The sequence below is a fragment of the Arvicanthis niloticus genome, chromosome 16 (assembly GCF_011762505.2).
Source record: "Arvicanthis niloticus isolate mArvNil1 chromosome 16, mArvNil1.pat.X, whole genome shotgun sequence".
NCBI lineage: Eukaryota > Metazoa > Chordata > Mammalia > Rodentia > Muridae > Arvicanthis > Arvicanthis niloticus.
Window position 1 is genome coordinate 37,911,441 of NC_047673.1, and position 13,911 is coordinate 37,925,351.

Consider the following 13,911-nt stretch of genomic DNA (forward strand, 5'->3'; position numbering starts at 1 on the left):
ATGGCAACTGAACAGAACTGGATAGTTCCCCAGAGAAAGAAGAAACTGGGCACAAAGATTGTGGATTCAGGAAGCGCGCACGTGTGTGTGTGTGTGTGTGTGTGTGTGTGTGTGTGTGTGTGTACCTGTTACTCTAGCCTATGCCTTACTCAGTTCCCTCATAGGTGTTTCCAAAGGGAGGGGAAAAATCAGTTTATAAAAAGTAAATCAACATTTTTAATTTTATTTTAAAAATTCTATTTTTTTTTTCTTTTTTTAGGTTTTGAGACTGGGTAACCTTGTCTGTCCTGGAACTCACTCTGTAGAACAGGCTGGCCTCGAACTTGTAGAGATTGCCTGCCTCTGACTCTCAACTTCTGTATTTTAATACATGTTATAAAATACCCAGGCTGAAGCGATAGTACAGAATATGCTTCCCTTTGGGATAGTTTATTGTCCCACTTGGAATCGTGAGAACTCGGGTGACATCACCTGGGAAACATTTGTCCCCTAAGGACAGCACAATTACTGTTGGTACAGTAAAGGCCCCAGCTGTAGTCCCAGAGCTAGCTGGTGGGATGCTGATCAGTGCACCGGATGCCATCTGCTGAGGTCTTTTGAGGGGTGGGGGTGGGGGTGGGGAGGCGAGGAAGTGTTCGTTCAAGCAGAGGGTAAAGGGCACAAATGAGCAGGGAAGTGCTGTTGCTGCCACTACTCTGGTGTTGCTACTCTGGTGACATTGGTGTTGCTCCAAGTCGATGCACTGGCTGCGTTGCACCAAGCTGAGCTGGAGGAGAGCTGGCTAGCAAGCGAGGTCACGGGAGCTTCTAGCTGCAAAAGCTTCGGGAGAGCATGCTCTACCCAGGAAGTATTACCACTCGTATGCAACAGATACTCTCAGGTAATGCAGTAATTCTCATATATCTTTATTCCTTCTGGATAGATTCTTATATACCGTTTTGGGGTTGGGGTCTGACAGCAGGTGCTTCCTATTGGCTTGGTCTGAGATGTTAGGGATGCCTCATCGACATGTGGAGGGGCTTGGAGGCACTGCCCCTACATGACTGATGGTCGCAACTCGATCTATGTGGGGCTGTGGCCAAGTGATAGGGGTCTGATGTCAGGAGCAGGTCTTACCTCCCCTTTGGATCCCTAGGCTTCCAACCCAGCTCAACCTTACCAGGCTTCCTCTGGCAGTTCACCACCCCACAGTGGGGCATAGACAAACACTCTCTGAGCATGCCCAGGGCTTCTTCATGGTGCTACAGAATAGTGGTGCTCCTGAGTCAGCAAGTAGACGTAGAAACCTTTGACAATGGAGGGATTCATCTTAGTTTACTGCCGCTGCCCATAGTCACGTGAGACTTAGGAAACCATGGCCTCTGTCATAGGTTCTAGGAGGAATGTTATTAACAGCGGCTAGATTTCCAAGTGAGAAAAGGGAGGGGAGGAAAGAAGGGAGGGACTTGGGGTAGGTCAAGTGGCCCGTGGCTAATATCTCCCCTTGTAAATTATACATCAATTAATAGTGGTATGTGTCATTTTAAAAAGTAGACCTCTGTGGTGGTTTGAATATGCTTGACTCGGGGAGTGGCACTATTAGGAGGTGTGGCCTTGTGTGTGGGAGGAAGTGTGTCACTGTGGGGTTGGACTTTGAAGTCCTATGCTCAAGCTACACCCACTGCAGAAGAAAGCCTCTTCCTGGCTGCTGCAGGGGGGTGGGGGTGTCCTTTCCTGTTTGCCTTTGGATCAAGATGATGTAGACCTCTCAGCTTCTTCTCTAGTGCCGTATCTGCCTGGACAGTGCCATGTTTCTCACCATGATGATAATGGACTGAACCTCTGAGCCTGTAAGCCAGCCTCAGTGAGATGCTGTCCTTTATAAGAGTTGCCTTGGTTCTGGTGTCTGTTCACAGCAGTGGAAACCCTAACTAAATCAATCTCCTTTTTCCCCCTAAACTCATTAAATTTATTTACAATGTTTTAAAAAAGATTTTACTTTTAAGTGTGTATGTATTTGTGCATATGTGCATGTATGTGTTTCTTGTGTATGTGTGTTTATATATACATATATATGTATATGTGTTTGTGTGTATGTGTGTAGATGTGTGTGTGTGTGTGTGTGTGTGTGTGTGTGTGTGTGTATGTTGAAGCACCTATGTGTAGGTGCTTAGCAGGCCAGAGGTATGTTCTCTCTCCTTGAGCTGTAGTTACAGGTGAGTGTGAACCACCCTATGTGAGTCTTGGGAAAGAGCACAGGAAATGCCCTTAACCTCTGAGCCTCTACAGTCAGATAACTAGGCTCCATTTCTGTCACATAGTCATCCACACTGTGTGCCCAAGACTGTGTGGCTGAGTAAGTACTACATCTGCTACTTAGTCTCCGAAATAAAATCTGTGAACCCTGTAGTGGTAGTTTTGGCTACACTGCTTTGTGTTCCTGACGAGTCACCTGCTTCCAGCCACCCACCCAGGAACTTTTTGGATCCGTGAATGAAAGACACACACACAGACACACAGACACACAGACACACACACACACACACACACACACACACACACGCTTATTTTTGAAATGCCTTGGCTACCTCAAAGGCTCGGCAGTTCTAATTCTCCACTTGGCTATCAAAGATTTCCCTCCAGTACTTCTGACTCAATGCCCTTGAAAGCTGTGATCTATCTTTGCTGCCCTATTCCTTCTGGGTGGCACCGGAGTCTTTGCTGCACAAGGTGCTTCTGGGCAACTCTTTTGGGGTCCCATTCCTTCTCATCTGCTTTTTGGATGATTTTCCTTCTGCAGTTCTAAATCTGATCTGTCTCCCTCCAAAACATGGAAATTCTCCTCTCTCACATTCTAGCCTATGCAAATCTAAGGGTCTCGTTCTAGCCTGTGCAAATCTAAGGGTCCTGCTCCGTCTCCCTTTGCCCAGCCACTGGCTGTACAGCAATTCTTTATTGCCAATCAAAAATCTAGCTGGGGACGGAGACCCTCAGTGTCTGGGAAGGTGGCATTTTTTCTGAGCCGAATTGAATTGAGACACCATCAGAACCAACCCCTCACAAACTCCTGGATGGAGAGAGTGTGGGGTGGGAATGAGGAACTCTAATTCTAGATGAGGAGAGCATCATGGGAAGTGAAGCAGAGAAGTTCTCCTGGGTACCTTCTAAGCACCAGACACAGTTAGGGGCCGATCTTATTCATCAAGTACAAGTTAATTTTCTGTGTACATACTGGCTGCTTCCTAACCTAACTCACTTGGTCTTCCAAATGCTCTCTCATCGAGGAAAACGCAACTGAAGCTCAAACTGCAAAAGTCACCCAAAACCCAGACAACACTGGAACCAGAGGTGCTTAGCCCCATAGCCCACAGAATTGGGTGCAATGATCATGGAGGGATCTCAGTATGTCAGCCCAGGATGTACCTCAGCAGAGAAAGGAGGAAGCAGATGGCTGGTGTGGAGTGGAGGGGGGATATGGAACTTACGAAGTGGCAGAAAGGAAGTGATGTGGCAATTTCAAAGGTGGGCATGCCAGGATGGAGAGGAGAGTCAGATCTGTAGCTGAATCTCATAAAACACATTTGTTTGAAGGAGGGAGAGGTGGGGAGGCACAGGAAACATCTTTACTAGGCGAGTGCTGATCCAGGATCTCAAGAAGAGCCGAGAGAGGCAAAGATGCGGTAGACATGGAGGCGTATGCATGCGTATTTCCATGGTGGGTTTTATAGTTAGATACTCAGTGGATTTGGTGAGCATACTGGAAAGTGGGAATTGTGGGTCCCTGAACAAACTGAGCCTCCTCTGATAGTCTTGGCCAAGGCTTCTGCTTGTATTACTATAAAAAAAAAAAAATTACCCCCTGGATGTTTAAAAGCCTGGAGTTTGCAGGCCAATTATCATACTTACTCTGAAGGAATTCATTACCTGTTTCCAGTTTTTGTTTTATAGAGAGAAGACTCATTTTCCGTTTTCTTTTATAAACTGTTCAGCACAGGAGACCTGCAGCTTAAGGACTTATGCACTCCAGGAATTCCCTGCAGGGTCCTGAGGACCTGGAGTTCCAAAGATCATTAAGCTTGGGCAGCGCTTTCTCCCTGGAGCCCCTGCTAACTTGTATTTAAAGAGCTAAACGGCAGAGCTGATGTTCACAGGGAGGTGATACATTATTTACGTGGACTCTGGACACCAAAACATCTATAAATACCCATATAGTTAACCTCCTTCTGCTCCATCCTTCCCTTACTCATTAAGTCAATTCAAGACCTGTTCTATGAGGGGACATAAAGATCTTTCAGTAATTTCACCGGCAGTCCCTGTAAGAGGAAGTAGAAGATGGCTGCTGAGCGCTCACTTAACACGAGGCTCCCTTGTAGCCGGCAGAGCAAGTGGTTCTGGGTAAGATGACAAAATGGGCAAATGATAAAAATGGGAGGAGAAATGAATTATTGACATCCTTTCATCCTTAGGAAGAAATGATGACATCTTTTCACCCTTTGGTTTTTTTTTTTTTGTTTGTTTGTTTTGTTTTTTGTTTGTTTGTTTTGTTTTTGTTTTGTTTTGTTTTGTTTTGTTTTGTTTTTTTGGAGACAGGGTTTCTGTATAGCCCTGGCTGTCCTGGAACTCACTCTGTAGACCAGGCTGGTCTCAAACTCAGAAATCTGCCTGCCTCTGCCTCGCAAGTGCTGGGACTAAAGGCGTGCGCCACCACTGCCCGGCTACCCTCTTGTTATTCTTATTCTAGAGGAATCTTCTTATTCTAGAAGATTTCCAGGGCTAAGAGATTCTGAGTATGAACAAAGTCAAAAGAAAAGGGGAATTATGCTGTTTGTGAAGTATGTGAGCTAACGTGAACTGACAGATTATGTATTGCACAGCGATTCTTTTTTGAGTTGCAGCAGATGTATTGATAACAGGATTCCTCTGTGTAGCCCTGGCTGTCCTAGAACTCATTCTGTAGATCAGGCTGGCCTCAAATACAGAGATCTACCTGCCTCTGCCTCTTCAGTGCTTGGATTTAAGGTGTGCACTGGCATGCCCAGCTTTGCCCAAGAATTCTCAAGCAATACTTTTCAACCAGTTAGTAAACATCAGGCTCTTTTGTGACGCTCCCTGTACTTCCTTCCATGCTGCCCACAGTGCCCCAGGTGTCTGGGGCTCCCTAAGCTTCTACTCCAGGTTCAATCCAGCTCAGGCTATAAAATTTACTTGCCTTTGGGGATAGCAACCAAGAGATACTCCTCAACTATGTACACAGCAGTGAGATGTGGTAAATCAGTACTGGACTCCTCCTGGGGTCCTGAATCAGCAATTGGGAATAGCGCAGTGTTCTACAAAATTAAACAAGTCAATATAAATGTCCAACGTTTACCATGTATACAACTGCATTCTAGATCAAAGGGCCCCCATTTTTCCTTAATGCAATCTGTTAAATGACATTATGTACGTTAAAAAAAAAAAAAGACAGATATTTCTGGGGAGATTTTAGCAGACAGAGTTGGGAAACGATGTATCATGGAAGCCTCCTGGCTTGTGAAATGTCAGACAGGTTAATCCTTGAACTTCTGCATTCTCAGTGGCCACTCAGATATATGCAGGAAGACCTTGAGACATGGCTCCAAGGAGAAGAGCAAGCATGGATTGGGTACACTTAAAAAGAAAACAAAGGGGGTCGGAGGGACTAGGGATATGGCCATTGTACTTCCCATCACCACATCACAAGCATCTTCTGGACCGGTACCTGCGGGTACTGAAGAACCAGCAACTGCCTGTGGCTGTGTAGTTTTCAGGGTTCCCCCCCCCCCCCGCCCCGTGAGTTTTCTGACGTTGGAGGTGACTCTTCCATTTTATCACTGTCGGGAATATTTTATTACATTATCATCCTTCTGATCCTGGTACTGAAAGTCGTCATCAAAAAGAAAACGTCGGAAAATGTCCTTCCTTTTGGATCTGATGTTTTCTGGGTCTTGAATTCTTTTATCATGTGCTCATGTATGCAGATTCCCCCATGTGTGTGGGCACATGTGTGTGCGTGTGCACGTGGAGGTCAGAGGTTAGCATTGAGTGTCTCCCTTCTTTGCTCTCCTCTTTCTTTTACGGAGGCAGAGTCTCTGGTTGCACCCGGCACTCACAATTCAGGCAGTCTTACTGGCCAGCTTGCCCTGTGGCTCCTGTGTTTTCAACTTGCCAGTGTTGGATTACAGGTGAGCTGCCATGACTCCCTAACTTTTATGTGGATTCTGGCGATCCCTGGTCTTCAGGCTTCTGAGGCAAACATCTTATCCACTAAGCCGTCTCCCAGCCTGTCCTTGAGTTGCATTTTGAGTAGATTGTGTTTATTTCTCTGATCATATCAGAGTCATTAGGAACTGGAGAGCCACTAAAACTTTAAACATCCCCCACCGCCCCTCCCCTCATTTTCTCTGGCTTAATGTTTTCCTCCTGGTTCCCGGAGGACTCTGTCTGTAGCTTCAGCTCATCACTGGTCTCACTCCCAACACTTGTCTTCCAATGCTTCTCTTACTGTGTCGCTCTCATTTCTGAAACACTCTGTTCTTGTGTCTCGCACTTTTAAAATCCCCCACAGGCTTTACAAGCAGAATCTTCCCCCCTCCCACCTTCTCCCACCTCCGCATGGAGCCAGGAATATCTCTCTTACAGGCTTCGATGGGGGATGGAGGGCGAACTCTGCCACCCCATTAGTTTTCTGTCTCCTGAACCAACCTGTTTGCCTGAATGAGTTCATATGTCAGTTCTCCAAATCTAAACACATCTAGCTCCTTAAAACTAGAGTTTGGGGGGCTGGAGCGGTGGCTCAGCGGTTAAAAGCACTCATTGCTCTTACAGAGAGATCCTTGTTTAGTTACCAGTGTCCACGTAATAGTTCACAATAATTTGTCTCTGGATCCAGGTAATCTGACACCCTCTTCTGACCCATGAGGGCACCAGGCATGCACGGGATGCACATGCATACGTGCAGGCAAAACATTTACACACATGTACAAGTTAACCAAAAGAGTCCCATCATTTCTAAATCATCAATGCCAATCCAAAAGCACGTTAGTTTATTCTGCTCCACACACATTTTGGGACTTTTACGAGTTAAAGTTTTGTTTTGTTTTCTGAATTACTGAGCCGAAGTCTTAAACAAAAATAAACAAAACCAAAACCCCCAAAGCATCCTTTATCTTGTTCTTCCTCAGCTGCACCCATAGAACCCTATTTCCTTCCAAATAGTTTGCTTCCCTGGAGCAGATCAAGGCCTGCGGAGCCTGGGCAGTCTCCTGGTGATGTTCTGCCTACCTCGCCAACAAGCTTTCCCTGTGAGTCAATGGGTTGTTTTTTCTCATCTTAAACTGGATATTTTGAGCTTTTCTACAAACCACACTGGTTTCTTTCTTTCACATGCTCTGTTGAGAGACTCCAAAATCGAACAAATGCTTCTATTTACAAACAGGACAGTATCTCCTAACTTCAGCAATGTCTCGTAATCTCTGAAATGATTGTGACTTTATCCCCGACACCTTTGGACAGTTTCACAGGTCAGTGGGTCTTCTTATTGAACTACATAATTATCGACCTTCTGTTCTTCAGAGATCCTAGGTACAGCGATTCTAGGCACCCACTGCCCAGTGAGGTGGAGCTGTACAGATAGCCAGTGTGGGAAGGTACATTCTGAATTCTGCTTTGCTTTCTAGTTTGTGTTCTCATGGCGGTGGGAGGACATCTTTTATGGAGGACATAAATCACCCAACAGAAACTTAGAGGAAAAGTTTTGTTTTTTTGTTCGTTTGTTTCCGGCTCATAGATTCAGAGGGCTGAATCCTGTCCATAGTTGTTTGGCTCTAATGCATCTAGACCCATTATGAGAAAGACTTTCATGGTGTGTAGAAGAGGATGCTGTTTACCGATAGAGAGCTTTCAAAATTACAACCAGCACAGTAACTTCTTCCTGCAAGGCTCCACGTTTCCAGAACCCTCCAAATAGGGATCATCACCAGATGCAAGCCAAGCCTCCAGTGTATGAGCTCGCAGGGAGACACGATGGGCATTTCATATTTAGACCACAAAATCATTAGTTGTTCTTTAGGCTCAGTGATGGAGACGAGTTTAGGCATGGAGGTACCATGTATTATTGTGAGACTTGTTTTCCTTTTAAAAGTATAATAACTTTTAATATCTGCATCTGTTCCTGAAAGTTCACTGGGTAACGTTCACATTTGCTTACACTCTAGATTTCTGAATGCTTTACCTTGGCACCCAATTTACTTCTGATGTCTTTCTTCCTGTTTTTCGGCTTTTAGGCTTCCGTTAAGTCCTTATTTCAGGCACTCCAAACAAATGCTCTGTTCACGAGGGCCTTGGAAACTATACACGATTCCTTTTTTAACCTAGGAAGGATGACTCTACTGGAGAATAGTGCACAAGAAAAAGGAAGGTTGACAACATAAGAAGGAGAGCAGCTCCCTGCTGGGGTAGGAGAGCGCAGGCGCACGGGAAACCTGCTCGGTAGACACAGTGGCTCACTTTATTTACCAGCACAGTTGGCATGGGCTTCACATGTGGAGCTTTTGGTCTCTACCAGCTCCACAGATGAGGTTTTGAGAGGCCAGGTTGGGAACTGTTGGCCAAGCAGCCATTCAGATGACATGGGTGTGAACTGAGGGGCCGGAAGCAAGATCATGCGCCATAGCCAGAAGGACGGAAGTTCTGGAGCAGGACAATATTGTGAGCCTGGCGGCGATGCGGTGACCCTCTGCTCCTTCTCAACGACACAGATGGTAGAGTGTTGGTAACTCTACAGACCCACAAAAGACGGTTGCCAGGTAACTGGCAGCTGGAGGGACTGCTGGGGTCTGTCTTCTGAGCGTTGCGGAACCTATGGGGTCTCAGCAGGGAAAGGAGTCTTGAACTGGGAGGAGCCACACAGTCCAGAACTGAGGATTTGCCTTGGCGAAGGGATGTGATTTTCCCTCCTACACAGCTGCTACTTGGAATCACGCAAGCAATTTTAAACTGTCCAAAAACACCATCCAGAAATAACAGAAACCACTTCATTGGGCCGTCAAATATGTCTAATAGCAGACACCCCCAAAATAATTCACAGAAGCACCCAGTGTATAGGGTTTCTTGTCTGTGCACGTTCACTGCGCAGCTGCTGGAGACAGGCATTCGGTTGCACCCATGACAGCAGCGTTGCAGGAGCCTCCACTACCTTCTAGGCTGCTCCCTGAAGTTACGTCTTAGGGATTGCACTCCACTTTCACGCATTGGGCTATTGAGTCAATGGGTTAGACCGTGGACAGCACCTCTTCTAGGCTTACTGCACAGCATTTTCTCTGACAATGGCTGGCAGCACTAGGTGGACCCCTCCAGGTTTCAACCCAGAAGTCCTGCTCCCACACGCAAGCTTGTCCCGCAACCTTCGCCTGAATCCGGAGCCATAGAGTCTTTGGTCTCCTCTTTCTATTGCATGTTCATTTCTCAGTACCACGCACATGACCTTAAGTGCCAAATCACTGCCTCAGTTGTCTTGTTCCCGGTCTTATTTACAGAACTTAAGACAATTTCAAGTCATATCTCTTGCTCAATAAAAATTTAGGGTGCAAATTTTATTACCCCTCATTCCCGAAACTATGCTTGCTCTCTCTGCTTCATCTGCTCCCTGCATCCATCCTTTCAGCTTGCAAGCTTCCAGAACCTTTAGTCTTCCCCAGGCATCTGAGCGATCATGTTAGGCCTTGCACGGCTCTCTCACGGCAGAGAGGATTACACTGGGTCCTTGAAAAACGAATTAGCAACTTATAAGAAGGACAGAACAAAAGTTAAGTTCTGTTCTTAGCCGTACCGATGCCCCCATCCAAAACCCAGTCTCACCTTCCCTGACAAGGAAAAACAACAGCAAAAGTATGGACTTTGACTGTAGGTTTGATCTGAGAGAAAGTGACAGTCACGATTGGTTTAAAAATATTTCTGGAGCTGCCTGGCTGCTGTCAGCTCGCTGGCTGTGTGACATTATTGCTACTGTACACATGCCCAGAGGGACTGACAATGGGAACAATCTTAAAGTCTAAAAATAAAAGGCAGTAAACAAACAATGGGGATTGTCGAACTACAGTAACTCGCCCACAATTGTATTTTTCTCTGACTTCCAATCATTTGTTGCCAGCTCTGAGGACAAACACCAAAGCTGTGGTTTGATCTCCTGCCCACCAGGCGGCCTGATGGCATTTGTATGCTCTGTCAGTCATCTGACTCCACAAGCCACCAGCCCAGGGGTAGACTGAGTTTGATTTGCTGCAGGCTTGGGTATGCTAGGTGGTTCCTCTGTGGATGAAGCCCCAAATCTTTTCCTGTGTGAGAGAGAGACAGTACAAACAACCCAATCATGGGTGGGGCATTAATTTATAAATCCACAGTGAACCACTGTAATACAGGAACTATGGTGAAATTACTTTAAAACCCAAGATATTTCCCTTCCAATGTAACTCAGGGTTCCGGCAATGGAGTCTGCTTAGCCTGGTCAATATGTCTTTACTGAGAGCTGTTGCTTATAATTTTCTTGCATTGGAAGGGTAAAGCCTTCTTGAAATCCCTGTTATCAGTGGGTGAGTCCCTTTGGTGGCAGCCCTTGGAGTCAGGTCTAAACTTCTGGCTCTACATAGTATCTTGCTGAGGTCTCAGGAGATCGGACACTTTTCAGCTTAAACTAGAAAGTGGGAAAGGGAGAGAAGAAGAAGAAGAAGGAGAAGGAGAAGGAGAAGGAGAAGGAGAAGGGGAAGGGGAAGGGGAAGGGGAAGGGGAAGGGGAAGGGGAAGGGGAAGGGGAAGAGGAAGAGGAAGAGGAGGAAAGAGGAGGAGAAAACAAGGAAGAGGGGGGGATTGATGGTGGTCAAAAGAAGAAATCCGCTGTAGTCCCATGGGTTTGATTCCTCTGCCAATTGTGTTGTCTTTGGTGACTGTTTATCCTAAACACACATGGAGTTTCTTCCCTCACGTCTCCATGAAAAAAGACCTAGGTTAGTATTTTCAAAAAGGCACATTGGTAAAGAAAAGCAAAAAGGAAATATGGGAGCTGGGCAGTGGTGGCGCACGCCTTTAATCCCAGCACCTGGGAGGCAGAAGCAGGTGGATTTCTGAGTTCGAGGCCAGCCTGGTCTACAGAGTGAGTTCCAGGACAGCCAGGGCTACACAGAGTCTTGAAAAACAAACAAACAAACAAACAAACAAACAAACAAACAAAAAGGAAATATGGGAAAGTATAGCCAATATTCAAAAGCTAGACATCCAGAAGCGAGAGATCTTTGAGACAGGCTTTCACTATGTTGCCCTGGTTAGCTTTGAACTCACAGAGATCTGCCTGCTTCTGCCTCCAGAGTACTGGAATCAAAGGCATGCCTCCGCCCTGCCACCATTCCCTCCCCCCACCCTCCAAGCTTCCTCTCTTCAGGCAGATTTTTGATCTTTTACAGAGTTATTCTCTGCACACACAGTATATTGCCGTTCCACCAGCATGGGAGACACTGGCACTCGATGGCATCATCTGAGCTGAGCTGACAGCTGTACCACCATTTCACCCTTCTGTAAGGAGAGACCCACTACCTCAGTGCTGTTCATCCCATCCAGTCTTGCATGTGAAGAAGCCACTGCACAGGCTCCGACTATGGTTTTGCTTTTGATAGAATCTTCTGGAAAATGGCTAGGTTTTCAAGTCTGCTAATGTAACAACTGAAACAGACATAACTTAAAATCATGATGTGATGACAGATACCGATTACATCCCTAGGTACCAGGCCTCACACAGACTAGGCACCAGTAAATATAAGTTGAATGAGTGAATGGATAGCCTTTGCTTTCTCAGATGGATTTCTAAGCAGTGTAATTGTTAGGATGGCTAATTAAGTCAGCTCCTCAGGGTCTCCTGGACTGAATCTTCACTCACCGTTGGCTGTATCATTTCCTCATCTTATCCACCCAAAGTTTCCAAAGGGTGCCTTCTATTCTGACAGAGTGAAGAACAGGTATGCATTAGGGAACTCGTACCCTGGCAAAGCTGTCTGCCCTGACCTCTCAGACACAGTGGTGGATGTTGTTCGGGAAGACTCGGGCGGGAGCAGCCGTGTCTGAATGGAACGAACCACAGAACATGGTGAACTTGGGGATGCTTGGACAGAGGAGGCTATAGAAGATCAAGTTCAAGTTCTGAGCAATCTTCTGGAAAGTGTGAGACTTGGGCATCACTTCAAGCAATTATGCAAATAGCATTTTGCTATTATACATTTGAATTGAACCCTGAGTGAGCCTAATTCTGTCGTGCTGCTAGGGTTGTTGTTTGATCTTCTTACAAATAAATAGGGTGTTAGCAAAGTAGGCAGAAACATCTGTGAGTAATTCATTGCTATGAAAGCACAGACAGAAAGAATATTCTGGCCTCTGGGATTAGCTGAAATGTCTATAAATGAGACCAATGCAATAAACTGTAGGAATCTCTAAAATATAATGGCATGCAACCATTTAAAATGATCTTCCAGGACAGGAGGGATGGTTCAGCAGTTGGGAGCACTGGCTGCTCTTCCAAAGAACCAGAGATCAGTTGTGAGCACCCACATGGCAGCTCACAACTGTCTGTAACTTTAGTTCCAGGGAACACGACACCCTCATACAGACATACATGCAGGCAGAACACCAATGTACATAAAATAAAGGTAAATAAACCATTAAAAACAATGTGGATATTCATTGACAAGGAAAGATAGTCCCATGACAGGCCTGTAGAAAACTAAACTCAGTTACAACTCTAATCACATCTTCTAAGACATTTTTGTAAAAGCAATGCAGTAAGAAATGAGGCTTTAATTTCTCTCTTTAGCTTTCTGTAGTGTGTATTTTTTTTTTTTTTTAAAAAAAGTAAGGTTCTAGCTGGAAAAGTGTTTATATTTAAGAGTACTTGCTGCCTTTGCAGAGGACTCTTAGTGTGTGCAGAGAGGATAGGCCTCTGGTCCCTTCCTGTTCTTAGGTCACTGGTCTTATTGGATAAGGGCCCCACCCTAATGGCTTCATTTCATCTTAATTACCTCCTTAACAGTCCAGTTGATAAATATTTACTTGGGACTGGGGACTCAACACACAGTCTGAGAATACAATGCAAAAGATAGCAAGCAATGGTTGCCAGTTTCATTCCCAGGAAAGACTTGAAATTAAAACTTGCAAATCAGACATGTTTTGTTCTCTTTCTACACACAAACACACACACACACACACACACACACACACACACACACACACACACACACACACAATGCATAATGGTGACCTAATGTTCGCTGTTAAACTCCTCTAACCTTCTGTAGGCTACCTCTTCCTTTAATGTCCAGACAGCCTTCCTCGAGATCTTTGCCAATGTCTGGACAGAGAAATAAATCTTTTCCACCCAAAAGTCCACATATGTTTTCTTTTTCTTAAAAAAATTATATATTTTATGTGTATGAGGTTTATTTTTTTATTTTTTTGTACAGACCTATGTCTATCTGTGTATCAGCTGCATGCCTGGTCTCTATGGAGGCAAGATGTGGGCATTGGGCCTCCTGAAACTGGGCTATAGATGGTTGTGAGCTGTCATGTGGATGCTGGGCATTGAATCTCCTCTGGAAAAGCAGCTAGTACACTTAACTGTAGAGCCGTCTCTCCTACCCCCTACACACACTTTCTTAAGCCAGGGTGCTGTTTGGAATAACACATTTTTTCTCACATGTAAGAATCATGCAGCAACTTCTTCTGAAAAAATAATGTGCTCCTCTTTTTCTTAAATGTTTGCAAATATGGGATTTTAGCCACACCTGTGTGGTAGTTGCTGCATTTCTGTATACACACGATTATAGCTGCACATCCAAGGTTCTTTTTCTCAAGATGTGAAAGGGTCAGTTTCTTAAGAGTCTGT

General features: G+C 45.3%; 1 long non-coding RNA gene across 2 annotated transcripts; it reads left to right on the top strand.

The window, feature by feature from the left end:
* Positions 1-3,156: 3,156 nt before the first annotated feature.
* On the top strand, positions 3,157-13,662 carry LOC143434696 (uncharacterized). 2 transcript variants are annotated; one of them, XR_013104403.1, is made up of 3 exons: positions 3,157-3,327; positions 3,928-4,374; positions 11,447-13,662. It is a non-coding gene; the product is annotated as an uncharacterized LOC143434696 (long non-coding RNA). The 2 variants fall into 2 exon arrangements; XR_013104404.1 differs by lacking the exon at positions 11,447-13,662 and adding an exon at positions 8,280-10,752.
* The last annotated feature ends 249 nt before the right edge of the window (positions 13,663-13,911 follow it).